Source organism: Hippopotamus amphibius, chromosome 13 (genome assembly GCF_030028045.1).
Source record: "Hippopotamus amphibius kiboko isolate mHipAmp2 chromosome 13, mHipAmp2.hap2, whole genome shotgun sequence".
Lineage (NCBI taxonomy): Eukaryota > Metazoa > Chordata > Mammalia > Artiodactyla > Hippopotamidae > Hippopotamus > Hippopotamus amphibius.
This window is the reverse complement of record NC_080198.1, coordinates 86,482,417-86,508,302: the sequence shown is the minus strand read 5'-3', so window position 1 is coordinate 86,508,302 and position 25,886 is coordinate 86,482,417. Positions and strand designations below refer to the sequence as shown.

At 40.0% G+C, this 25,886-nt stretch overlaps 1 protein-coding gene across 4 annotated transcripts in view; it reads left to right on the top strand.

Annotated features, from left to right (window-relative positions):
- The first annotated feature begins 12,301 nt into the window (after positions 1–12,301).
- The window catches only part of SGMS2 (sphingomyelin synthase 2), an 80,389-nt gene continuing 66,804 nt past the window's right edge, over positions 12,302–25,886 (top strand). For 3 of the 4 annotated variants that reach the window (XR_009048840.1, XM_057706471.1, XM_057706469.1), the window contains exon 1: positions 12,459–12,789. The gene's annotated coding sequence lies outside the window, so the exon portion shown is untranslated. Of the gene's footprint in view, positions 12,370–12,458; positions 12,790–25,886 lie in introns of those variants that run through there. The other variant, XM_057706472.1, reaches the window with a different exon arrangement.

The window sequence follows — 25,886 nt, the reverse complement described above, 5'->3', positions numbered from 1 at the left end:
TTTATTGAGGTATAATTTATTTACAATATGTAAGTTTCAGGTGTACAACAGTGATTCACTATTTTTATGGATTATGCTACATTTATAGTTATTATAAAATATTGGCTGTATTCCCTGTGCTGTATAATAAATCCTTGTTGCTTATTTATTTTGTACATACTAGTTTGTATCTCTTAATTCCCTATTCCTATCTTGCCCCATCCTTTCCCTCTCCCCACTGGTAACCACAGTTTGTTCTCTATATCTCTGAGACTGTTTCTGTCTTGTTGTATTCATTCTTTTGTTTTAATTTTTAGATTTCACACATAAGTGATAACATACAGTATTTGTCTTTCTCTCTCTCTTATTTTACTAAGCATAATACCCTCCAGGCCCATCCTTGCTGTTGCAAATGGCAAAAGTTCATTCCTTTTTATTGCTGAGTAGTATTCCATTTTATATGTATACCTTCTTTTATATGTATATCTTCTTTATCCACTCATCTGTTGTTGGACACTTAGGTTGCTTCCATATGTTGGCAATTGTAAGTAATGCTGTTATGAACATTGGGGTGTGTGTATCTTTTCAAATTAATGTTTTCATTTTCTTCAGATATATGCCCAGGAGTGGAATTGCTAGATCACATGGTAGTTCTATTTTTAGTTTTTTGAGGCGCCTCCATACTATTTTCCACAGTGGGTGCACCAATTTATATTCCCACAAACAGTGTCCAAGGGGTCGCCTTTCTCCACATCCTCACCAACATTTGTTATTTGTGGTCTTTTTGATGATAGCCCTTCTGACAGTTGTGAGGTGATATCTCCTTGTTTCAATTTGCATTTCTCTGATAATTAGTGATTTTGAGAATTGTTTCATGTGCCTGTTGGGCATCTCTATGTATTCTTTGGGAAAATGTCTATTCATATCTTCTACCCCCACCCCCCACCCTGTTTTTTAATATTGAGTACTGTCAGCTGATTAGATATTTTTGACATCAACCCCTTATTGGTCACGTTACTTACAAATATTTTGTATCAGTATGTTGTCTTTTTGGTATTAATGGTTTCCTTTGCTGTGCAAAAGCTTTTAAGTTTAATTAGGTCCTATTTGTTTACTTTTTCTTTTGTTTCATTTGCCTTAGGTGACAGATCCAAAAAAATATTGCTACAATTTATGACAAAGAGTGTTCTGACAGTGTTTTCTTCTAGGAGTTTTAAGCTTTCCAGTCTTACATTTTGGTCTTTAATCCATTTTGAGTTTATTTTTGGAGATGGTGTGAGAAAATGTTTTAATGTCATTCTTTTACATGTAGCTGTCCACTTTTCCCAGTGCCACTTATTGAAGAGACTGTCTTTCCCTCATTGTATATTCTTTCCTCCTTTGTCATAGATTAATTGGCCATAAGTCATGGATTTATTTCTGGGGTCCCTATTCTGTTCTGTTGATCTATGTGTCTGTCATGCTGGTACCATACTGTTTTGATTGCTGTAGCTTTGTATTATAGTCTGAAGTCAGGGAACATGATACCTCCAGCTCTGTTCTTCTTTCTCAAGATTATTTTGGCTATTCAGGATCTTTTGTATTTCCATACAAATTTTAAGATTATTTTTTCTAGATCTCTGAAAAATGCATTGGTATTTTGATAGGGATTGCAGTGAATCTGTAGATTTCCTCGCATACTATGGTCATTTTAACAATTACTAATTTTTCCAGTCCACAAACACAGTATATCTTTCCATCTGTTTGTGTTATCTTCAGTTTCTTTCATCAGTATCTTATAGTTTTATTATGTTTGTTTGTTTGTTTTTGCCACACCACACAACATGCAGGATTTTAGCTCCCCAACCAGGGATCGAACCCATGCCCCCTGCATTGGGAGGATGGAGTCTTAACGACTGGACCACCAGTGAAGTCCCATTTTATAGTTTTCTAAGTACAGTAGATTTATTCCTAGGTATTTTATTCTTTTTGATGAAATTGTAAATGGTATTTTTTCCTTAATTTCTCTTTCTGATAGTTGTTAGTTTTAGAAATACAACTGATTTCTGCATATTAATTTTCTATCCTACAGCTTTACCAAATTCATTGATGAGCTCTAGTAGTTTTTTGGTGGCATCTTGAGGATTTTCTGTGTGTGGTACCATGTAATCTGCAGTGACAATTTTACTTCTTCCTCCCTAATTTTAATTCCATTTTTTTCTTTAAATTACAATTGTCTTTATGGCTGTTACCTTTGATTATTGTATCCTTTAGCTATTGCCACATAACAAGTGGTCCTAAATCAAATAGTTTAATATAATGCCTTTATTATTATTATTTTTAGTTTTTATTGAAACATAGTTCATTTACAATTTTACAATGCTGTGTTAGTTTCAGGTATACAGCAAAGTGGTTCAGATATATCTATATATCTATTTTATATATATATTGTTTTTTAGATTTTTTTCATTATAGGTTATTACAAGAGAATGAGTATAGTTCCCTGTGTATACAGTAGGTCCTTGTTTGCTATGTATTTTATATATAGTAGTGTGTATATTTTCAATTTGGATTCCTTTTATTTCTTTTTCTTTTCTGATTGCTGTGGCTAGGACTTCCAATACTATGTTGAATAAAAGTGGTGAAAGTGGGCATCCTTGTCTTGTTCCTCTTCTTAGAGGAAAAGTTTCAGCTTTTCACTATTGAATATCATGTTACCTGTTCGCTTATCATATACGGCCTTTATTATGTTGAGGTATGTTCTCTATATGGCCACTTTGTTTAGAGTGTGTGTGTGTGTGTGTGTGTGTATGTGTGTAGAGTTTTTATCATAAATGGATGTAGAACTTTTTCAGAAGCTTTTCTGCATCTATTGAGATGATAATATGATTTTTATTCTTAAATCTGTTAATCTGGTGTATCACATTGATTTATTTGCAGATACTGAACCATTCTTGTATTCCTAAGATAAATCCCACTTGATCATGATGTATTATCCTTTTAATGTATTGTTGGATTTGGTTTGCTAATATTTTGTTGAGAATTTTTGCATCTATATTCATCAGTGATATTGGCCTGTAATTTTCTTTCCTTTTTTGTGATATCTTTGATTTTGGTTATCACGGTGATGCTGGCCTCATAGAATGAATTTGGAAGCATTCCTTTATAATTATTTGCAATAGTTTGAGGAAAAATAGGGTTAACTCTTCTGTAAATGCTCAGGAGAATTCATCTGTGAAGCCATCTCTTAGACTTTTGTTTGTTGGGAGTTTGTAAATTACTGATTCAATTTCATTACTGGTAATTGGTCTGTTCATATTGTTTATTTCTTACTGATTCAGTCTTGGGAGATTATACATTTCTAAGAATTTGTCCATTTCTTCTAGGTTATCCATTTTATTGGTATATAGTTGTTCCTAGTAATCTCTTATGATGTTTTGTGTTTCTGTGGTGTCCATTGTAGTTTCTCCTTTTTCTTTTCTTTCCTTTTTTTTTTTTTAAGTTGATTTTGGCCACACCAGGTCTTAGTTGCAGCACACAGGATCTTTAGTTGTGACATGCGAGATCTTTTTTTAGTTGTGGCATGTGGACTTTTAGTTGTGGCATGCATGTGGGATCTAGTTCCCTGAATAGGTATTGAACGCTGGGCCCCTGCATTGGGAGCTTGGAGTCTTACCCACTGGACCACCAGGAAAGTCCCTCCTCTTTCATTTCTGATTTTATTGATTTGGGCCCTCTTTTTTTCTTGATGAGTCTGGCTAAAGGTTTATCAATTTTATCTTTTCAAAGAACCAGCTCTTGCTTGCTTGCTTCCTTCCTTCTGTCTTTTTTTTTTTTTTTGTCTCTATTTCATTTATTTCTGCTCTGATATTTATGATTACTTTCCTTCCACTAACTTTGGGTTGTCTTTGTTATTTTTCTAGTTACTTTAGGTGTAGGGTTATATTGTTTATCTGAGATTTTTCTTGTTTCCTGAGGTAGGCTTGTATCACTATAAAATTCCCTCTTAGAAAAGCTTTTGCTACATTCCATAGATTTGGGATTATTGTGTTTTCATTTTCCTTTGTCTCTGGGTATATTTTTCATTTCTTCTTTGATTCCTTCAGTGATCCATTGGTTGTTTAGTAGCATATTGTTTAGCCTCCATATGTTTTTATTTTCTAGTTTTTTATTTGTTTGTTTAGTTGATTTCTAGTCTTATAGCATTGTGGTTGGAAATGATGCTTGGTATGACTTAATTTTCTTAAATTTACCAAGGCTTGTTTTGTGGTCTAGTATGTGATCTGTCCTGGAGAATGTTCCATGTGCACTTGAAAAGAATATGTATTCTGCTGCTTTGAGATGAGATGTATTTGTTTTAATGTGTCATGTAAGGCCAGTGTTTCCTTATTGATTTTCTGTCTGGATTATCTGTCCATTGACGTAAGTGGGGTGTTATGTTCCCCTCTATTATTAGGTTGTCCTTGCCCTTGATTTCTCCCTTTATGTCTGTTAATATTTGCTTTATGTATTTAGGTGCTCCTAAGTTTGGTGCATATATATTTACAATTGTTATGTATTCTTCTTGGATTGATCCCTTGATCATTATGTGATGTCTTTCTTTGTCTCTTGTTATAGTCTTTGTTTAAATGTCTATTTTGTCTTGATATAAGTATTGCTACCCTGACTTTCTTTTGATTTCCATTTGCATGTTGTATCTTTTCCCATTCCTTCACTTTCAGTCTGTGTGTGTCTTTAGACCTGAAGTTAGTTTCTTGTAGGCAGCATATAGGTAGGTCTTGTATTTTTATCTATTCAGTCACCCTAAGTTTTTTGATTGGGACATTTAGTCCATTTACACTTGATTACGGATAGGTTGTACTTAATGTCATTTAGTTAATTGTTTTCTGGTTGTTTTTGTAGTTCTCTGTTTCTTTCTTCTTCTCTTGCTCTCTTGGTGATTTGATGATTTTCTTTAGTATTATATTTGAATTCCTTTCTCTTTACTTTTTATGTCTCTATATTAGGTTTTTGGTTCATGGTTACCATGAGGTTTATGTATAGCAATCTTTATACATACTTGACTATTTTAAGTTGCTGATGTCTTCATTTCAAATGAATTTTAACAAATTTGACATCATATTTTACATCTTTTTGTTCTGTGTATCCCTTAACTGCTTGTCACAGATATAAATGGTTTTACTACTTTTGTCTTTTTAACCTTCCTGCTAATTTTGTGTTAAACATGGTTAATTTACTACCTTTTGTGTATATTTGCCTTTACCAATGAGCTTTTTCTTTTTGTAATTTTCATGTTTCCAGTTGTGGCCTTTTCTTTCTCAGAGAAATCCCTTTAACATTTCTTGTAAAGCTGGTTTTGTGGTGCTGAACTCTTATCTTTTGCTTATCTGTAAAACTTTTGATCTCTCCGTCAAATCAGAAAGAGAGCCTTGCTTAGTGGATTATTCTTGGTTATATGTTTTTCCCTTTCATCACTTTAAATATATTGTGCCACTCCCTTCTGCCCAGCAGAGTTTCTGCTGAAAAGTCAGCTGATAGCCTGATGGGAGTTCTATTGTACATAATTTATTGCTTTTCCTTTGCTGCTTTTAATATTCTCTCTTTATCTTTAATTTTTATCATCTTAATTACAGTGTGTCTTGGTATGTTCTTCCTTAGGTTGATCCTGTTTTGGACTCTCTGTGCTTCCTGGACCTGGATGTCTGTTTCCTTTCCCAGGTTAGGTAAGTATTCAGTTATTATGTCTTCAAATATGTTCTCAGTTCCTTTCTCTCTCTCTCCTCTTTCTGGGACGCCTATAATGTAAATGTTAGTATGCTTGATGTTGTCCCAGAAGTCTCCTAAACTATCCTCATTTCCTCTTACTCTTTTTTCTGTGCAACTTCAGTGATTTCCACAACTCTGTCTTCCAGCTCACTGATACATTCTTCCATATCATTTAATGTACTCCTGATTCTTTCTAGTTTATTTTTCATTTCAGTTATTGTATTCTTTATCTCTTGTTCTTCTCTATATTTTCTCTTTGTTAAAAACTCCTAATTTCTCACTCTGTTCATCCATTTTTCTCCTGAGTTCTTTGATCATCTTTACAATCATTACCTTGAACTCTTTATCAGGTAGATTGCCTATCTCCACTTCACTTATTTCTTCATTTGGGGCTTTATCTTACTCCTTCATTTGGAACATCATCCTCTGTCACCTCATTTTCCAAGTTGCTATTTTTATTTCTATGTATCTGGTAGGTTGGTTACATTTCCAGACCTTGGAGAAGTGGCTGTTTGAAGGAGGTGTCCTATGCATCCCAGCAGTCACTCCCCTCTGATTACCAGAGCTATATGCTCTAGGGGTGCTCCCTATGTTGGGCTACATAGGTCTTTCTCTTGTAGTGGGCTGACTATTGTGGGCAGTTTGGTAGTCATGGCTGGTCTTCTAATCCAGTTGGTTGCCAGGTCCTGCCTTGTGCAGAGGCTGCCAGCTGCTGTTCGATGGGGCCAGGTCACAAGGTGGGTACCTATGGAACCCCAGGGGCTGGCTTATGATGGGCAGAGCTAGGTTTTGTGGTGGGTGGTTCTGGGGCTGGGCTTTCCAAATATAGTGTTGGCTGGTGGGTGGGATCAGTTCCTGACACAGCTGGCTGCAGATTCTGGGATTTCCCAAAGCTGGTGCTGGTTCCCCCACTGGTGAGTGTGGCTGGAGCCTAGGGTCGCTGACTGAGGAGTCCAGGTATCTCAGAGCTGGTGTTGGCCTGTTGGTGGGTGGCCCCAGGGCCCAGGGGGTTCCCAGGACTAGTGCTGGCTCACTGGTGTGTGGAGCTGGGTCTCTGGGTCTCTAGCTGCAGGGCCCTTGGTGTTCCAAAGCTGGTTTCAGTCTGCTGTTGAGTGGGGCTGGATCCTGGGGCTGCTGACTAAAAGGCACAAAGTGTCCCAGAGCTGGTGGCCATGCCCAGGGTCTGGGGGTTTCCAGGGCTGATGTCTGGCTGCTAATGTGTTGGTTGGGTCCCAACAAGGCAAGCTGCAGGACTGCATTGGTCCTGAGGCCAGTGTCTGCCTGCTTCTTTGTGGGGTCAGGGCCAAGAGATCCCAGAACTGGTGGGTCACCCACCTGGGTGTATGGGTCTTGTCTATACTATAACTCTACTCCTCCTACCATTCTCATTGTGGTTGCTTTCTTTATATCTTTAGTTGTTCATGATCTTTTCTGGTAAATTCTGGTCTTTCTCATTAAAAGTTGCTCTCTAAATATTTGTAATTTTGGTATGCCTGTGAGAGGAGGTGACCTCAGGATCTTCCTACTCCACCATCTTCACCAAGGTCTCCTTTGGCTTTCTTATATACATGCTGATTATTCTCAAATTTACATATGCATTTCTTGGTTCTTTTCTGAGTTCCAGACTACTATCATCAGCTGCCCACTTGACATCTCCAATTATACATCTCATATCTCAAAGTCATCATGTTTAAATAAAATAAACCATCTTCTTTCACAAACCTATTCTTATCTTGGCATTCCTTGTCCTGGTAAAGGGCACTACCATCTACCCACCCAAGTGCTCAAGTAAACAAAAAAAGTAGGAGTCATCTTTGGCTCCACCCCTATACCCAACTGATCTACAAGTTCTGTCCATTATACTTCAAATCTACTCTACTTTTTACATTCACATCACTACTCTCCTAATGCATTCACACCCAGACTGCTGCAAAGCTGCTTATTGCTCTCCCTACACCCTCCCCATTTTCCTCCAGTCCAGAAATAATATGGACAGTAATATTAATACAATGTGGCAAATAGTACATTTCACTTACTTTTCTGAATACCCAAAATACTTTCATTTAATATATAACATTTGTATATGTAGTGTAGTAGTACTAACTCTAAAAAAGATAGCCTAAGGGTTCTCATTAATAGAAAATATAAAAATATTAAATTAAATTGCTCCCCAATCAAGAACTAGACTACCAGATTTCAGAGAGACCAAGTTCGATGCATACAGATACATGTACAAGCATATATTTTTTTGGCACAGCTTCCAGACACTAAAACAATAATCCTGAGGAAAAAGCATATGATATAGTGCTAAATTTTCTAAAAAATCAGAATAAGAATCATTTGTATAATGTTGTTGAAATTATCTTAAACAATGGAAATCTAAGGGAAGGAGACCAGACATCAAAATTTTAACAGTGTTTATATTTTTTTCTTTGTTTTCCAATCGCTCCATAATATGGTACTATTGCCTTATAAAGTTTAAAATAAACATGTTTTAAAAACCAAAGTAAGAGTATTGTTACATCAAAAGAGTTTTATCAGTGTGGATGCAATTTAAGGAACAGTGGCCAAAAGCATGAACTTTGGGTCCAGAAGACCCTGGTTTTATGTCCCAATGATGCCACTTACTTTTTTTTTTCTTTTTCTCTTTTTATGTCATGTGGCTTTAGTTCCCCGACCAGGAATTGAAACTGGGCCCTTGGGAGTGAAAGTGCAGAGTCCTAACAATTGGACTGCCAGAGAATTCATATGATGCCACTTACTAGAATGTGATCTCCAGAAAATGACAATCTTTCTTTTCTTTGGTTACCTTATATGTAGAGAAGGGTATTATGAGTACCTATCTGAGGTTGTTGCTGAAATTATTAAATGAGATAACATAGGTAAAGCAATTTGCATAGTCCCTGGCATACAGTAAGCACTCAATAAATTGTAGGTGCTTGCTCTTTGGATGGACCTGGCACAGAACAAATAGCTGAAACCCTAAATTCAGAGAGTGATCAGCCTTAATCTCTAGTTGTTCTGGGTATTATTGTCTCTCCAACTACACAGTAAGCTTCCTTATGTCATGGACTTGTATTACTGCCTTCTCAGTTGTAATACTGCTTGTGTTGTTGTTTTTAATTTCAAAAACAATATGTCTCATTGAAAAACAGTCCAGAAATACTAGTTTCCCCGTCACATTCTTCCATTCTACACAGTTGCCCTCAGTATCTGCAGGGTATTGGTTCCAGGACCCTGGTGGATACCAAAATTCATGGATGCTCAAATCCCTTATATTAAATAGGAAATATGTTGCATATAAGCTATGCATATCCTCCCATATACTTCAAATCATCTCTAGATTACTTATAATACCTAATACAATGTAAATGCTATCTAAATAATTGCTGGCCCTGCAAATTAAAGTTTTACTTTTTGGAATTTCCTGGAATTTTTTTATGAATATTTTCAATTGCAGTTGGTTGAATCAGAGCCTACAGAACCTGCATATACAGAGGTCTGACTATATCTCATTGCAAGTGGTAATATATAGTTAGGTTCTGGATTTTTTGGGGGGAAGGTATGTTTGATTCATAAAAATAGTGTGTGTGTGTGTGTGTGTGTGTGTGTGACAAAGAATGTATTTCCCATAAGCTTATATTTTTCACTTAACAAGGACAGTTTTCTAAGTCAGAGCCTATGGGACTATTTTATTCTTTTTTTTTTCCTCTGTTGCCTATATAGTATCTCATAACGTGGGATCACTTCACTATTAGTTTGTTCTTTAAGGTGTGTTCATTCATTTATTTCACTCACTGAATAATTATATGACAGGCACCCGGATCCTGGGAAAATTATAAACAGCACTGCTATAAACATCCTTATGTAATTATTTTAAAAAAGCAAACTTTCCCATTGCTGAGACATATGTTTAGAAGATGCACATGGTGATTCTTAGATAAACAACGTGGGCACAAAGTGGGAACTCAACAAAACATTTGTTGCTTGAGTCAATGACTTAGGTACAGCCAGAGTAGGAGTTATTATAAGAGCAGATAAGTACTACAGATATGTGTTTTCCTAACTTAATCAGTATGTTTTATCATACCAAAGAAATAGCTGTAAAACTTGATTTACAATACGTACTTGTTTAGAAAAAAAATTGACAAGAACATAACTGTCAGCCCTTTCCTTTAGAACATTCAGCATTACTATTTTTGGAAGGTGATTAATCAGGGACTTAGTAAACTTTGATATGTTGTACGAACAAAAAGGTTCAGTTCAAAAAAATCGCCTCTTTCTGTGAGATGGACAAGTCAATAATAATGTTTTTCAAAACATGAAATTAAGATGAATAATTTGCTTTTTTACATGCTGATAATGAGTAGGGTGGAATAACTTCATGGCACTCAATCAGAATTATATTATTCACATATTATACACATATACACATATGTGTATAAAAACAGATGATTGAACTTGGTGTACCCCCCCCCAAAAAAAAAAAAAAGAATTATATTATTACATTTACTGGAGGACATTTAAGTGGTATAATAAAATCATCTAAATATTTATTTCACAATATTTAAACTGATACACAATAGTAACTGCAAATTTAAAACTACCCATTAAACAACCTCGCATACAGACAGTGACCTTTGTATGATAGAGCTGCAAGATTTACATCTGCAAGAAGTCACATAGGATGACAGACCTTTTTTTTTTTTTAATAAATTTATTTATTTATTTATTTAATTGTCTTTGTTGCTGCACACAGGCTTTCTCTAGTTGCAGCGAGTGGGGCTACTCTTCATTGTGGTGCACAGGCTCCTCATTGTGGTGGCCTCTCTCGTTGCGGAGCTCAGGCTCTAGGCCTGTGGGCTTCAGTAGTTGTGGCGCATGGGCTCAACAGTTGTGGCTCATGGGCTTAGTTGCTCCGTGGCATGTGGTATCTTCCTGGGGCAGGGATTGAACCCATGTCCCTTGCATTGGCAGGCAGATTCTTAACCACTGTGCCACCTAGGAAATCCTAGGCCTTCTTTTGAGCTTTTTGACTTCACCCATGTACATAGACCCTAAAACCCACAATATCATTTTTTGAGATCTGTAGAAAATCTTATTTAAACATATCTCCATAATGTCTAAACAGCTGGGTCATCAAGTAGGGAGTAGGTGGAATATTCACTCAAACTTGCCTGTGGCTATACATTTGAATCTAGTCCTTCTCTGTTACCAGTGGACAGGACACCTAAGTCTCTGATTACATCAGTGATTATCTATAAAAACTGTTGGTTTGAACCTCTATTTAATTTGCATCCTAGCAAACTAATCCATTTGCTAGCGCCTTCTAGGCAAAATGCCTGGGGTTTGTAAAAAACAAACTCCTTTTGAAAAGGAAATGTAAACCCAAGGAAAATAAATTTCAGTTGTCGGTGGAAAATAAATTTCAGTTGTCGGTGTTCTCTTCTGGGTTCTTACCCTTCTGTACCTAGAAATGCAGGTTTTCCACAACAATGATGTTGAACCTCTGGTTAAATTCAGGAGCATTTTCATTTCAGGGAAACTACTGTAGTGACAAAATCATGCAGTTGTCTGTTTTGGGACTGTCCTGCATGTTTGTTTGTTTTTCTGTTACCATCCTGTTTAATTATCATAAACAGATGATTGTTTACCTCCATGATTTCTGCACTGGGCACCCAGACATGCCTCTGGATTATTTTTGTTGATTATATGGAATCACCCATAAGCCAGTGCAAATCCTAAGTATAATTACCCTGTCCGAAAGTAGAAATTAACATAAAACATATCTGTCAATTAAATTCAATAAAGACTTGGCCAAATTTCCTCTGATTCATCCTAGTTAGAATCTGAAGCAGCCACCGTTTACTTTGAAAACTACCCAGCAGGTGTATGAATAGCAACTGCAAAAAATATAGAGCCTTGACCATTTTAAAGAAGGCAACACCCCTTCTAAAAACATAACTGCTGAGCTCATCAAAGAAATCTCACACGGCCGCCTCGTGCGCCAAAAGCTGCGGAAAAGCGCAGTGTTCAGCCGAGCAAAGAACTACTCTATCACTGTTTATTTTCGTTACTGTTTTTTACCCTTAATGAGAAGCAAATCAATTAACAGGACCTATGACGTGGTGCTTAGTCACCTAAGGGAAAGTATTATTAGCCTCATTAACTTGGAGAACCCTTCCAGCTCACACCTGGAGTTACCATCGAGCGGATCCATGACTAACCCTGCCAGGCAATCTTGTGAGGTTTGCAAACCCACCTCTTCTGACCTAGGCCCGGGCAATACCCCGTGAGTAACCGCGGGTGCCCCAAGCCCACTCACACCGACAGCAGGAAGCAGTTTCCGAAAAAGGCGAGGTGCGGGGGTGGGGGAATCTCTTTCCGGCCCCACCCTTGAAAGTTGCAGGGAGTGGCACCCAAAGAACTTTCCCAGATTGTTCCATGTCACCGCTCGGGGAGGTCCGCCCCAGCCTTTTCTTCCTGAGCCGATCTGCCCTGCCTGCCAAGCCCCTCCTTCCCTGCACCTTCAAGGGCTGGGAGAAGAGAGCGGCGGCTGGGGTTCACTTCTTGAGAAGTCGCACCGGTTTTTCGAGCTCGGCTCCGCGCCTGGAGAGCCCCAGCCGCGGGAGCGGGCGCCGCCGGGTGAGTCACTGTTTGGAAATGGAGTGGGCGGGCAAGGGTGTGAGAGAATGAATGATGTCAGGAGCGCGCAGGGCGGCGGGCGGGGAGAGCGGGCCGCGGGGCCGCGGTAAACACGGAGCGCCGCGCCGCGGCCCGAGCGGGGAGACCCCGCCCTCGGCGCGCAGGGAGCCGTCCTCGGCCGCCCGAGCCCGGCTGGTGCTGCAGCGCCGCCGAGAGCGGCCTCGGGGCCGGCAGCCGCGGGAGCGACCCGGAGAGCCGCTTCCCTGGCGGGGCCGAGGCAGGAGCGGGCGAGACCCCGAGCAAACTTTGCCGCGGCTTCGGCCGGGGGCGGCTGCGGCAGCGGGCTCGCTCCCCTAGCGGATCCCGGGCCCGGGAGCTAGCGCCTCCGGCTGGGAGGATCCGGAGCCCCAGCGGAGAGGGGTAAGGAGCGCCGGAGGGGCCGGGGAGGAGGATGGGCTGGAAAGCGGCGCCGCGGGCGCCGCGCGGGGCGGGCAGGCTGGACGGCGAACGGGGACGTGGCTCCAATTCGGCCCCTACGCGCCCCACCCCAGGGCATCCTTCCTTGATTTTGCCTGAGAGAGGATGGCCGTCCCCACGCTCTGAGCGTTCATCTCATTCATTTGCAACCATTGCGGGTAGCTCGGTCCTGACGTGGAAAGCACACAGATTGAACCATAGGTTGGTCCAGAGTCACTCTGGAGGTCAGGGCTGAAGTTCAGGAGGTGGAGGAGGGACTGTCTTTAAGCTTTTTGGAGAGGCACTTACTGATGATGTGTGAACAGTGGGAACCCCGCTCTGGGAGGCCCACACCGAAACCTTTCAGCGTTTGGCATTCCAGAGGTACTCCCCTTAAGGAAAGGGAGGTTTGGTGTTTCTGCGCAAGTAGGTGGGAGTGGACCTGTCCACTTCTCTGAGGTATGGAGAGCTCATAGCCCGCGGCTACGTCTTGAAACAACTCAAGCGTTACGTCCTGTGATTTTTTTTTTTTTATATCAGCCTTTGCCTTTCTTCTTTTTCGTCTTGCTTGCTCTAATATGACCTTGACACGTATGTCAAATTTTTTGAAGAGATTCAATTGTTTAGTGTCTCTAGGTGGGCGTGGATTTTGAACTTAACTTTCCAAGTGCTTGGTTTCACTCCCAGTCTCATCTATTAATGGTGGGTTCTCAGTCACATTAAACACTCTGAACTAGCAAAGTGGGAGTGTACCTACTTCAGAGGATAAGTAGCGAGGATTAAAGTTCAGAAGACCTATCATGATGTCTGGCACAAAACAGACCTCAACAAATTTTAACTGTTTATATGTAAATAAACAGTGTGTTCCAGCCGGCTTAGATAATCACCAGTTAAGTTCCACAAAATGTCCTAGTGGGTTGAGGTTTAGCGTGTGAAATCCTCTGGCAAGTTCCTCAGAGTGTGAAGTGAGGTGAGTTAAATGCTTCTGTGTGGATACCTGAAGGAGTTTGGGTTCCCAGCCAATGGCAGGGGAACTGCCATTCACTGTTTAAACAGAGTCAGAGCAGTGGCTGGACAGGTGGAATTTCGAGGAAGATAAGATGGATAACTAACTTTATCCGTAACTATATATATATATAGCCTTTTAAAAAAATAATCAGTACAAAATTATAGCCCTTTTCTTCTTTTGCAGCTAGCCTTACTTCACAATAGTCTGGTTGAAGTTTTTTTAGCGAGTTAATATTTAATTTGGTTTCTCTAGTTTCATTTTTAAGTAAAGCTGGTTGACTTATGAACATGGAGGGAAACACTCCAACCTCTTTGGGTCGCTGCCTATTTTTTTTAATAAATTTATTTATTTATTTTATTTATTTATTGGCTGAGTTGGGTCTTTGTTGCTGCACACGGGCTTTCTCTAGTTGCTGCGAGTGGGGGCTACTCTTTATTGTGGTGCGCAGGCTCCTCATTGTAGTGGTTTCTCTTGTTGTGGAGCACGGGCTCCAGGCGCATGGGCTTCAATAGTTGTGGCACATGGGCTCAGTAGTTGCGGCTCATGGGCTCTAGAACACAGACTCAATAGTTGTGGCACACGGGCTTAGTTGCTCCATGGCATGTGGAATCTTCCCAGGGCAGGGCTCGAACCCATGTCCCCTGCATTGGCAGGCGGATTCTTTACCACTGCGCCACCTAGGAAGTCCTGGGTCACTGCCTATTGTCCTCAGTTTCTCTTTTTAGGGAATCTTATAAAAGCCCCTAGGAAATATTTGGAGGGATAGGGAGCATTGCTCCGGTGTTACTGAAAACATTTGTTCCTACCTTATCTGCAACAACTTTTAGGATCAAAGGTTACAGGGAATTTTTTTTTTTTTTATTCCACAGTGTTATGTAGAGATCTTGGGCATCAGAATCCAGAAGACCTAAGGCTATCTGGGTGGTAACTGACTGGCTGTGTTACTGTGAGCAGTTTACTTAAACTCTCTGGACTTCTTGTGAGACTTTAAACAGAATATCTTACATCTATTAAAATAGACAATGGAATACAAATGAGAACTTTTTAAAGAAGTGATACTTTGAATTGAGATGTTTGTTTTCTTAAGGAAGAATTACTGAGAAATCTAGACAGTTTCAGATAGAGTAGCCTATCCACCTTTATCTAATTCTCTGATGAGGGATCTGAAGCCTCCATCCTGAACTACTGCTATTAAATATTTATTCAGTTGGTGAATGTTTAGTGAGCAGCTACTATATTCCAGCCACTATGCTAGATACTAGCAACGCTAAGATGAATGAGGCACTGTAACTGGCGTACAGTCTGGTAGAAAGCACCCCTAGGCTTTGATTATGCAGAGGAAAAAAAGAGTCAAAAAGGAGAGAGGAAGGGAGTTGGGAGGAAACCAGTAGTGATTAGGCTATGATAGACTGCCTCCCCTTGATGATTTGAGATCTGCTGGCTTTCTAATGGGTATTGAATTGGGGCTCGTAAGTTATGAGGTTGAACAATGCAAGTATGCCTTGTTTCACTCACATAGACAGATTTAGCCCTTAAGTCAAATAATTTTAAACATATCAGAGCAAACTTGTTTAAATGAAATCTGAAGGGTACAGTCGGTTCAGCCAAGATTTATTTACTGTGAGCAAAGAAAGCGCTGTCATAGATTTTTAAGAGAATAATCACTGTGTGTGAATAGCATTTCGGTTTATTTTCCCTCATATTATAATAAGTAGTATGTTACTTGTAGAGGTTTAAAAGTACAAGGTAAACAAATCAGCCACCACCCAGAAAATTATTTAGTGTTATATCCTCAAATTCTTTCTCACCGCTATGAACATGGAACGCCCAGAACTAACACGTATTGCACTTACTGTGGGTGGGGCAATGTACCAGTTACTTTATACACAGAATCTCCTGGTTAGCTTCACTCCAGCCCTATGAGGTACATACGATTCTGGAGGAAAAAACTGACTTAGAGAAATTAAGTAACTTTCCTGAAGTTACACAGCTAGAAAATTATTTTCTACAAAACTGGGTTCTTTCTCTACATACTGTTTTCTACATTTTCTTTTTTACCCAAATATGGATGCCTCTGTATCACTAAAATAAGTTTAAACAGCGTGTTTTATAGTTTTCAATTGAATGGCTGCATCTCAACTTAACCAGTCCCCTATTGTTGGACAGTTAGTTTATTTCCAGTTTTCACTATTTTACACAACTCTGCAGTAAGTATCCTTGTGTGCAATCCATGATTATTTTAGTCATTTTGCAGTTTAAAAAGTGAATTATGGTCTTTAATTTATCTGCCTTTTTTTCCACCATATTCAGAATTAGAAAACTTTCTCCTTTCTCTTTAAAATTTGTCTTAATTTCTGTGTTCCTTTAGTGTTTCTCATAAGATTTTAGCAATAGGATCAGCATTCCCTGTGGAGCTGCACAATAGGTCAGTAGCTCATTACGCAAGGGATTTATCTGATGAAAACGAACACAGAGGCTTTCTTAAAGAACTATTTGTATTTGTATTATTGTTATTACACATAAAGCTGAATTTCTTTTGTGGGGAAATAGAATGGAGCAGTGCTGACTTTACCAGGCAAAAAAGAAATTTTTAAAAAATTTTATCGAGGTATAGTTGATTTACAGTGTTGTGTTAATTTCTGCCGTACAGCACCGTGACTCAGTTTTACATATGTATATACATTCTTTTACATATTCTTTTCCATCATGGCTTATCACAGGATATTGAATATAGTTCCTTGTGCTATACAGTAGGACCTTGTTGTCTATCCATCCTATATATAATAGTTTGCATTGCTTAATCCCAAACTCCTGATACTTCCCTCCCCCACCCCACCTCCTCCCTTGGCAACCACAAGTCTGTTGTCTGTGTCTGTGAGTCTGTTTCTGTTTCGTAGCTATGTTAATTTGTGTTGTATTTTAGATTCTGCGTATAAGTGATGTCATGTGGTGTTTGTCTTTCTATTTCTGACTTCGCTTAGTATGGTAATCTCTAGGCTCATCCATGTCGCTGGAAATGGTATTATTTCATTCTTTTTTATGGCTGAGTAATATTCCATTGTAAATATGTACAGTATCTTCTTTATCCATTCATTTGTTGATGGGCATTTAGGTTGTTTCCATGTCTTGGCTATTGTAAATAGTGCTGCTATGAACATAGGGGTGCATATATCTCAGAAAAGAAATTCTCCTTCTATGATTTGCCTCCTTGGTACCCAGTAGGATAGACAGGTTACGTTTTACAGATATTACATTTAGCAGATTTATCACTAGATTTAGAATAAGCTCCATCACATTTAAATAGATCACCTTTAAAAAAAAAAAAACTTTAGACATTTGTTGTTTGATCTCTTGAAAAGTGTATCGTTGCTAAGACGTTTTCCGGTTGATTTAATGAAAGTGCAAGAAATATCTATTAGCTAGTTTTCATTATAGGTATAATGCATTTCTTCATTTAAACGTTTCTCAAGTTTTATTATAATATGATACCCTCTTTGCTACCATGGGTCAAACTTTTAATTTTGCTTTGGATTTATATTTCCATATCCAATGCTAGTTATTTTATCTGCATGGTTTGGAATATGAGTAGTGTTCAATTCAGTCTTTTCATACAGAAACTCAGATCAGTTCAATTTATTAATTCCTAAGAGTGACTTTTAATTCAAAGCAAAATTTAAAGAAACAACTAATAAAATTACAGTATAAATAGGGTAATCAGTTATTTGCTGATTAGTTTTCCCTACTGTCAAACCCTAATTTGATGATTTGCTTATAGTTTAAAATTCAGCCTTACAATTTTGTCTTTAGTTTGATAGTGTCACTTAAAACTTTCAAACAAACTTGTGTACGTTCTTAGATTTTTTTTTTTAAAGCAGTGCTAACTGGATTGAGTGCCCTATATTTACATCTTTACTCTCAGTAACCCCCTTGTACTATTTAAAGAGAATAAAACCACCTACTAAAATTGTTAAAGTGGAGGGAATAAAAGGAAATGAAAGGTAATTTTGAAGCCGAAGTGTCAGAAAAGGTAGCTAGCTTACTAAAAGTCAGATGAAGTGAAAGGCCCTGGAAGGGCCCTTCAGATAAGTATCATTTCTCTGCCTGGTACTGCCTGTGTTGATCTTCATTTAGGGTGATACATTTGACTGTGGAAAGAGAGATACCCAAATGTTAGAGCTGGCCTCAGGCAAAACTGAGAAACTGAGCTGAAATACTCACCTTAGGGCATCCTTAACTCTGAGTTTACCTGGCAGGACTTGCCTACACCAAGAAAGTGCTCGATGAGTACCTGTACAGGGGCAAATTGCTGTCCGATTGAAACTGTGAACCTGGAGGTATCACATTTATAGAAAACTAGGGGATGAGTATCTACGTCTGGAATTTTTTAGCCTCACCAGGCAGCACGAGGGACCTTAGTTCCCTGACCAGGGATCAAACCCGTGCCCTCTGCAATGGAAAAGCAGAGTCTTAAAACTGCTGGACCACCAGGGAAGTCCCCTACCTCTGGAATTTAATCACTTCTTTTCAGTTAAGATTATTAGAAATGCAAAATACATGACAAGAATTAAACTTTTGAAAAGCTTTTCCACAAATGGGAGGGACTCAAGGGAAGAGTAGCCCTGGAGGTGGGAAAACGACTGTGGAAAGAAAGATACAGATGTGCCAAAGGCAGATTCTGTGTCCCTTGGAAGGTAGTACCTGATCCCAAGGCTTGCTGGGAGTTGGCTCCTGCTCTTGGAACTGGGGTCACATGTGATCCTGAAGGGTCTGGCCTGCCAGGGGTGAACATGCATGTTCCGGGCCTCTCTGACCTGCTCTGCAGGTGAGAATCATCCTGAGAAGCACCTCTTAACACGCACCCCACCCAGATGGGTTAAGGGTACTTTTCCTTACCTGGGAGTACTTCAAGGAGGTAGTCCGATCTAACTAGAGAAAATGTGAAGGAATGAGTTTTCATTTAGGGGGTAGGAAAAAGGCTTAAAGAATAAGTGGTTTTGGATCAGGGATCGCTTAGCCAATTGGGATGCCAAGGAGGGATATCTCTAGATAGCAGCCCACTTCCAGTGAGAAGTGAAGACCTTTCAGGAAAAGACCGGCAGCAGTAGCTGAAAATGACGCTAAGCCTTTAAAACAGAGAGATGCCAGACACTTAAGTTGGTTCTCCCAGGCTTCACTGAACACAGAAGCTGGAGATAGTGCAGTAAAATAGTGATGGTTACATAATGGTAGATATGCTGAGATAGGTTCTAGAGAACATTAAATCAAATCGTTTGTCTCAGATAGCCCTGCAAAACAGAAATTGTATTATCTCCACCGTGGAAGTAGGGAAACAATTTAGAAAGGTTAATGTACTCAAGGCTGTAGGGTTGGTAGGAAGAGGAGCAGGAATTTGAAGCCAGGGCCAGCTGAGTCTCTTGCCCACGCACTGCCCAGTACCCCCTTAGCCTTTCTGTAGTCTCTGCACTAGCTTTGGAGATACGGCAAGTTTGAGGGGATATATTTTGATATGGGATTGCGTGTCTACCACCCCATCTCCTGGAGTGCTTCTCTGGTCTCTGTTGCCTTCAGGCCACGAAGTAATGCCAGAGAGATGAAGGCCTGTAGGCTTACTCAGGCCAACTTAGACTTAAGTCTCAGCAACACTCCTTACCACCAGGTGACCGTGAACAACTTTCTCCAATGAACCTCCGTTTCCTGGCTGCAAAATGCGAATCAAGTAGAATTTACTTCCCAGGGTGACTATGAATTATATTACTTTATGTGTATAAAACACTGAGGATAGTGCTTGGTTCATAGTTACTATTTGGGTGGCTCAGGCATTACTTTTTTGCATATAGGCTGTCCTGCTAACTTTTAAAACAAAGGGTTCATTCCTATTGTCCAAAAACCAAATTGTGTCTCATTATTTCTCATGGAGGTAGTGTATTTTTCTTGTAACGGAATAGCCGTTTGTCACATCTTGCCTATATTGGTAAGGTCTAGGTCCTACCCCTCTCTCCTCCTTTCTTTCGGGGTTAAAATGAAATGATGGAAATTGGTTGTCTACTGCCATTGAATTCAAGAACTTTCGTAAGAAGTATGTGACATCAGCTGTGAATGCTGAAAAGCTTTCAAAGCTGCCATCGCAATATGCTGGCCCTCTCAGCAGATGCTGGCAGCACTGGTGAGCACAGCCGCCGCTGTCTCTCACAGAGCTCAGCCTCCAGAGGAATATTGTACCATGAGCGCCACTGTCCCAGAAAATGCCAGGGCCATTAAGAATCACAGACCCTACTGTCCTCCCCGGACAGTATGCTGTACGTCTTTCTTTAGGAGGCCCTGAGACGGTTTATCTAACACAGCCACCACTGTTTTCTGAGATTTGCATTTGATCTGCAAGTTATTTAACCATCCAGTTATTACTGCCCCAGAAGTTACTACCAAACTTTAGTAGCTACAAAGGGACAAAGGGCATTGTTTCTGTTAAATTAATACCTATGTGTGTACATATGTGATATCATATCCTCGATGATGGATTAGTTAGTCCTGAGAGGTACACTCCCTTGGTGTATATGTGATTGGCAAGTTATAAGCAACAAGCAGGAACATTTCCAATTTTATTTTCCAAATACTTAAAGCCCTCACTATGTGGTGGGGTTTGTTCTGAGCACTTAGAACCCTTACTCATCTGTTCCTCCTTAAACACTCTGAAACAGGTATTATTATCTCCATTTTAAGAATCCTCTTTTGAGACAGAGAAGTTAAGTCACTTGCCTGAGGTTACACAGCGCGTATGAGGCAGAATTGGGTTTTGAACGCAGAGAGTTTGGCTGTGGAGTCTAACCACCGCACTGTCGTTTGTAGAATCGAGCATATATCTCACACTTTGGTTCTCATGTTGTCCTCGCACGTGCAGTTTTAGCAAAGGAAACGTCACACCTGTCCATACATGCTGTCAACTCCTTATGATTTACTGTGTGGAGGACTACGGCTAGGTCATACATTTGTGTTGCTATGGCAATGTGTTGGTGATGTGGTATTGTCAAATGCTGCTCTCTAAAAGCTTGGGAGTGCTCAGTCAGGCTTGGTGCTGTGTCCAGGAAAGCAGCAGTGCCTTCATTCTCCCAGTCCCCTGATCCTCATGCTCAGCTGCAACCTATTCCTGCTGCGTGACTGTCACGTATTTTTTAAGTTTTAGGGCTTTTACCTGTTGTAAATTAAAATATTTAAAAATCCTTATTGGAAGAGAACAGCTTGCCCTTGTGAGGTTTCTTTGAATGTTTTCTAGTTACTCTTGGAGGCGGTCCTAGGCAGAATAATGGTGCCCCAAAGGTGTTCACATCCTGATGCCCAGCAAGTGTGAATCTGTTATGTTACTTGTGAAGGAGGGATTAAGGTTGCTAATCAGCGGACTTAAGGTACGGAGACTATCCTAGGTTATCTGGGTAGACCCAATGTAATCACAAGGGTCTTTATAAGCGGAAAAGTGAAGGAGAAGAGTCAGAATCAGAGCGTTCACACTGTTAGAAGAACTCAAGCTGGCTTTGAAGATGGAAGGGGAACCTGGAGTGGAGGAATGCACGTGGTCTCTACGAAGCTGGGAAAGGCTGGGAAACGGATTCTTCCCTGGGCCTCCAGAAAGGAACACAGCCCTGCTGACATTTCACTGTTAACCCACTGAGTCCCCTTTTGGACTTCTGATTTCTGGAACTGTAAGAGAAGAAATTTGTGTTGTTTTAAGCCATTAAATTTATAGTAACTTATACAGCAGCAGCAGGAAACTGATACAGAGAGTTACTACAACAGTCAGGGCTTTAATTTGTTCCTTTATGCCAGCCCTGCGAAAGAGCTGCTTCATCCTGTGATTTATGTTATGGACATGTCAGGTATAGCAAGTGTTTACATTCGGGGGGCTGTTTTATTTTGCATGTAAACTGAACCACTTTGGGGCAGAGGGAGTTAACTTTTGATAATTATATACGTCTGTATACTTGTATACAAATGTGTATAAATATATAGTGTCTATTTTAAATGACAGTATCAAGGTTTTAGCAAAAAGAAAAGAAGTCTAGTTGATTCCAGATCAAGTCGAGCCACTTGGGCCTTTCATCGATTGCCTAACAGAAATGTGGCTCTGCACCCCATGCCCTTATAACCTTGCATTTGTTTGGGGTAAGATGATGGTCCCCATGTGGTAGTGGTGATGGTTGTGAACTTTACCCCTTGAGTTTTGACTCCAGATTCCCTTTATTTTTTATAGGGAATATAAAAAGGGGAAGAGACTGTGTAGAAGTAGAAAAAAATTGGAAACTTAAAACCACGGATAGGATATTTGGAGTCACTTTGTTAAGAACATATTTTATTTAAGAACATATTTTCAACCAGTATATGAAAATGTTATATTTAATATTATCGATTATAATCAATGTAAAAAGCTTTAACTTTTTTTCTAAATCTTCGAAATCTGGTGTGTATTCTGCACTTACTTCACATCTCAGCTTGGACTGGCCACACTTCAGATGCTTGGTAGCCACGTGGGGCTAGTGGCTGCTTTGACAGGCAGTGCAGCTCTGACCAGCCTAATCCTTTTTTTTCTGTTTGGCCGTGTTGAGTCTTCATTGCCGCACGCAGGTTTCTCTAGTTGTGGTGAGCAAGGGCTACTCTTCATTGCAGTGCGCGGGCTTCTCAGTGTGGTGGCTTCTCTTGTTGCGGAGCACGGGCTCTAGGCACTCGGGCTTCAGTAGTTGCAGCACATGGGCTCAGTAGTTGTGGCGCACAGGCTTAGTTGCTCTGCAGCATGAGGGATCTTCCTGGACCAGGGCTCGAACCTGTGTCCCCTGCATTGGCAGGTGGATTCTTAACCACTGGGCCACCAGGGAAGTCCCTGACCAGCCTTATCCTTAAGGACTAATAGCCTGCATGAATCTGAGCTTTTCCTCAGAACTATCCCTCAACAGTTGTCATTCAGTGACTTTGGTGTATTGTGTTTACAAACTGAATTATATCATGGAGTCACCAGAGAAAACTGGTTCTTGTGCCTTTTGCTAGAATGAGTGAACAGGCTGAATGATACAGTGGAACATCTCTCTAAGGTTATCTCTGTAATATAAATTTGTGAATTTCAATGCCAGGAGTTGTGCCTGGGCCTATAAATGAAATATTTAGAGTATTAGACTCATGTGTATAGGAAAGTTGGCTGCTCATATGCCTTTGTGAGCTGTGGTAGGTGGGATGTGGGCAGCATCTGCCCTAGTCCCAGCCCCAGAGCCTCACCACACTTACCTCCTCTCATGTGTCACCTCCCTGTCTACCTGTTCACCCACCACCTCCTTCACCTTATCCTTGCCCTGTCTATATCCATGATGTTGCTTACTAATTTGTGTTCTTGTTCAGTTGCTTGTTGTGACAATTTAGGAAGCAAGGCCACTGTAAAACCTACATCAGAGAAATCATTACTTGATATCAAATATCAGTCTGCCAGGAATAGATAAGATTAGACTGTAAGAAGACACAGGTGCAGTATGAGAGGGAGAGAAGAAGAGAGGGAGAGGGGTAGGGGAGAGAGGGGTAGAAGTGGGGGTGGGGAGGAAAGGAGGGAGGAAGGGAGGGAGGAAGGAAGGAGATGTTAAATGGCCAGCAGGGATTCTGAGAACCGCATTCAGGGACAAGATCAGGGCCAGCGGGTGTCAGCATAACAGTGCTATATAAAGTGATGGGAAAGCTAGACTCACCTGGGGAGATTCTGTAGGCAGAGAAGAGAAACAGAGATTAGGCCCTGAGGAATAACAGAGGTAATAAATAGATCAAGTAGGAGACCAGGGAGTGACCAGTGAGGTAGGAGGAGGACCAAAAGAGCAGTGTTCCAAACGCCAACAGAATTGAGTGTTTAAAGCAGGGTGGCGAAATCAGTTCTGTTGTAAGTTCTTGAGGAGTTGAGTAAGATGAGAACACAGTGTTCGTTGGTTTTACAATGTGGAGGATTCCTTTACATGATGAGCTTGTTGAACCTTTTGGAGGAGTGATTTAAAGCACAAGTGACCTCCAGCATCCCCTGCAGGGAGCTTTCCTTATTCTCTCCTTTCTCCACTTCAGCGCTGTGGGCTAGGTGTCCCCTCTTTGTTGCAGAATAGTTAGGCTTTTCTCTGTCACTGGACCACCATACTATAATATGATTTTTCTGCTGAAACTGTTTCTTCCAGATTAAGCTCCTTGGGAGCAAAATTTATACATTATTTTTGTTATTTTCCAGCATGAGGTAGGCACTCAACACATGTTTTCTAAATTAATGGGTATTCTCAAATACTGCTTTTTTAGTTGCATTATTTACCCCTGTGTTGTGTTGGGCAGAAGCCAGTGAAGAGCCCAGGTTTCCTGATTCCCAGTCTGCTGCCCTCTGGTTTCCATAGCCACTGTCTGGCCTGGGCCAAGGATGTATTTTGCCCAGGATTGGCCCACTTCTCTTCCCCCAGCTCACCAGTGGCCAGTGATTGGTTTGGGAGCCTAGCTTAGCTCTAATGCCCTCTTAGACGGTTTACCTGTACCTTGTACCCTATACCTTCTCCGGAGCCACGTGTGAAAACCTGTGGAAATCACTTCTTATCTATTTCAGGAACCTCATCTCTTCCCCACCTCAGAGTTCTTTGAGTGAAGTCATCTGCACTTGCTCCATACAGTTTATCATTTTGGAAACTTTTATTTGCCTCGTTGCATACTTAGGTATCTTAAAGGCCTAGTAGCCACTGACTAAAGCAACCCCCAAAGGGTTCTTTTTGGGAAGTTTCCTTTTTCCTTCTTGGTCGTTATTTTCCCACCAAGGCTGCGTGGAGATGTTATTTTCTTCTACACTACTTCTGTCACTTTGTTTTCCACTTCATTATTCTCCTGTTGCAACACCCCAATTATACTAGTTGCTGTGGAGATATTAAGTGTATTGCTAATAATGGAGGATTATTCCTTTAGGTGGAAGAATAGAAGCAAGAGAAGGATATAAATCTTGTTTTTGTGCTAATGTCTCCTAGTAACGGCAGTAACTAAGGTATTAGAGACTGTGGTACAGAAATGTCTATATGGGGTTGGTTTATGTTTTTAGAAAGGATTGGCTTTCTTAATTAAAGAAAATATTAATTTAAGCTTCTGGTCCTATTAGAGATTAACTCATGTTAATACTCTACTATTCATTCTTTAATTTATATCCTTTCTTTAATAGGATGTTGCTTCATATGGACAAAATCTTTTGTGGACTTGAGCTTTTACAATTCATTTCTTAAAATCTTTTTTTTTCTTTAAAAACTTTACTAAAGAAGGCACATTTTAATATTGTTCATCTGGTTTGTATTTCATGAAACTGTGCAATTTTCCATGGACTATGTTATAATTAAGGTGATTGTGTGTCCTAATTTGCCTAGGACAGTCCCAGTGTATACATATTGTCCTGGTGTAATTATTAAGTCTCTTTCACTCAAAACTGGCCTGGTTAGGATGTTAAATTATATGGTCACATTTAATGGAAAAGTGAGGAAATGAAGTATTTTACATATTTTTTTTGTTTTGGTCCATATAACTTATATGGATAGATAGATGTAGATGTATTTGGGTATATATGTGGATTATATACGTAGACGCGTACATATACACACATAAGTATATAGATGTTTTTTGTTTTACTTTCTCCAACTAAACTTATAGTTTAGAACCTTCCAAATATCTTGATACTGTGGAAAGATATATATTTGTTGTTGTATGATATCATGCCCGTGGTAGCTGTTCTGATTTGAAATGACTTCCTATATGTCAAGTTTTGTTTCCCTCTGCCCAATACACATGTCCCCTGTTGTTCATATTAGCATTTCCCCTCCTGCGTGTGGAATGGGTGTCCGTCCTAGACTGTTCCATTGCCTCTGTTAGCGGTTCCATTATGGATACTCCTGGAAGTAGAACAACAGCTGCTGGAGTAAGACGTGACAGGTCTTTTAAAATCTTGGACACCTTGAGGAATAGAAAGTGCAATTTTGATATTCAATCTTGCATTTAAAAAATATGCACATTCCTTCCCTGATCCATTTCCCTTCATATC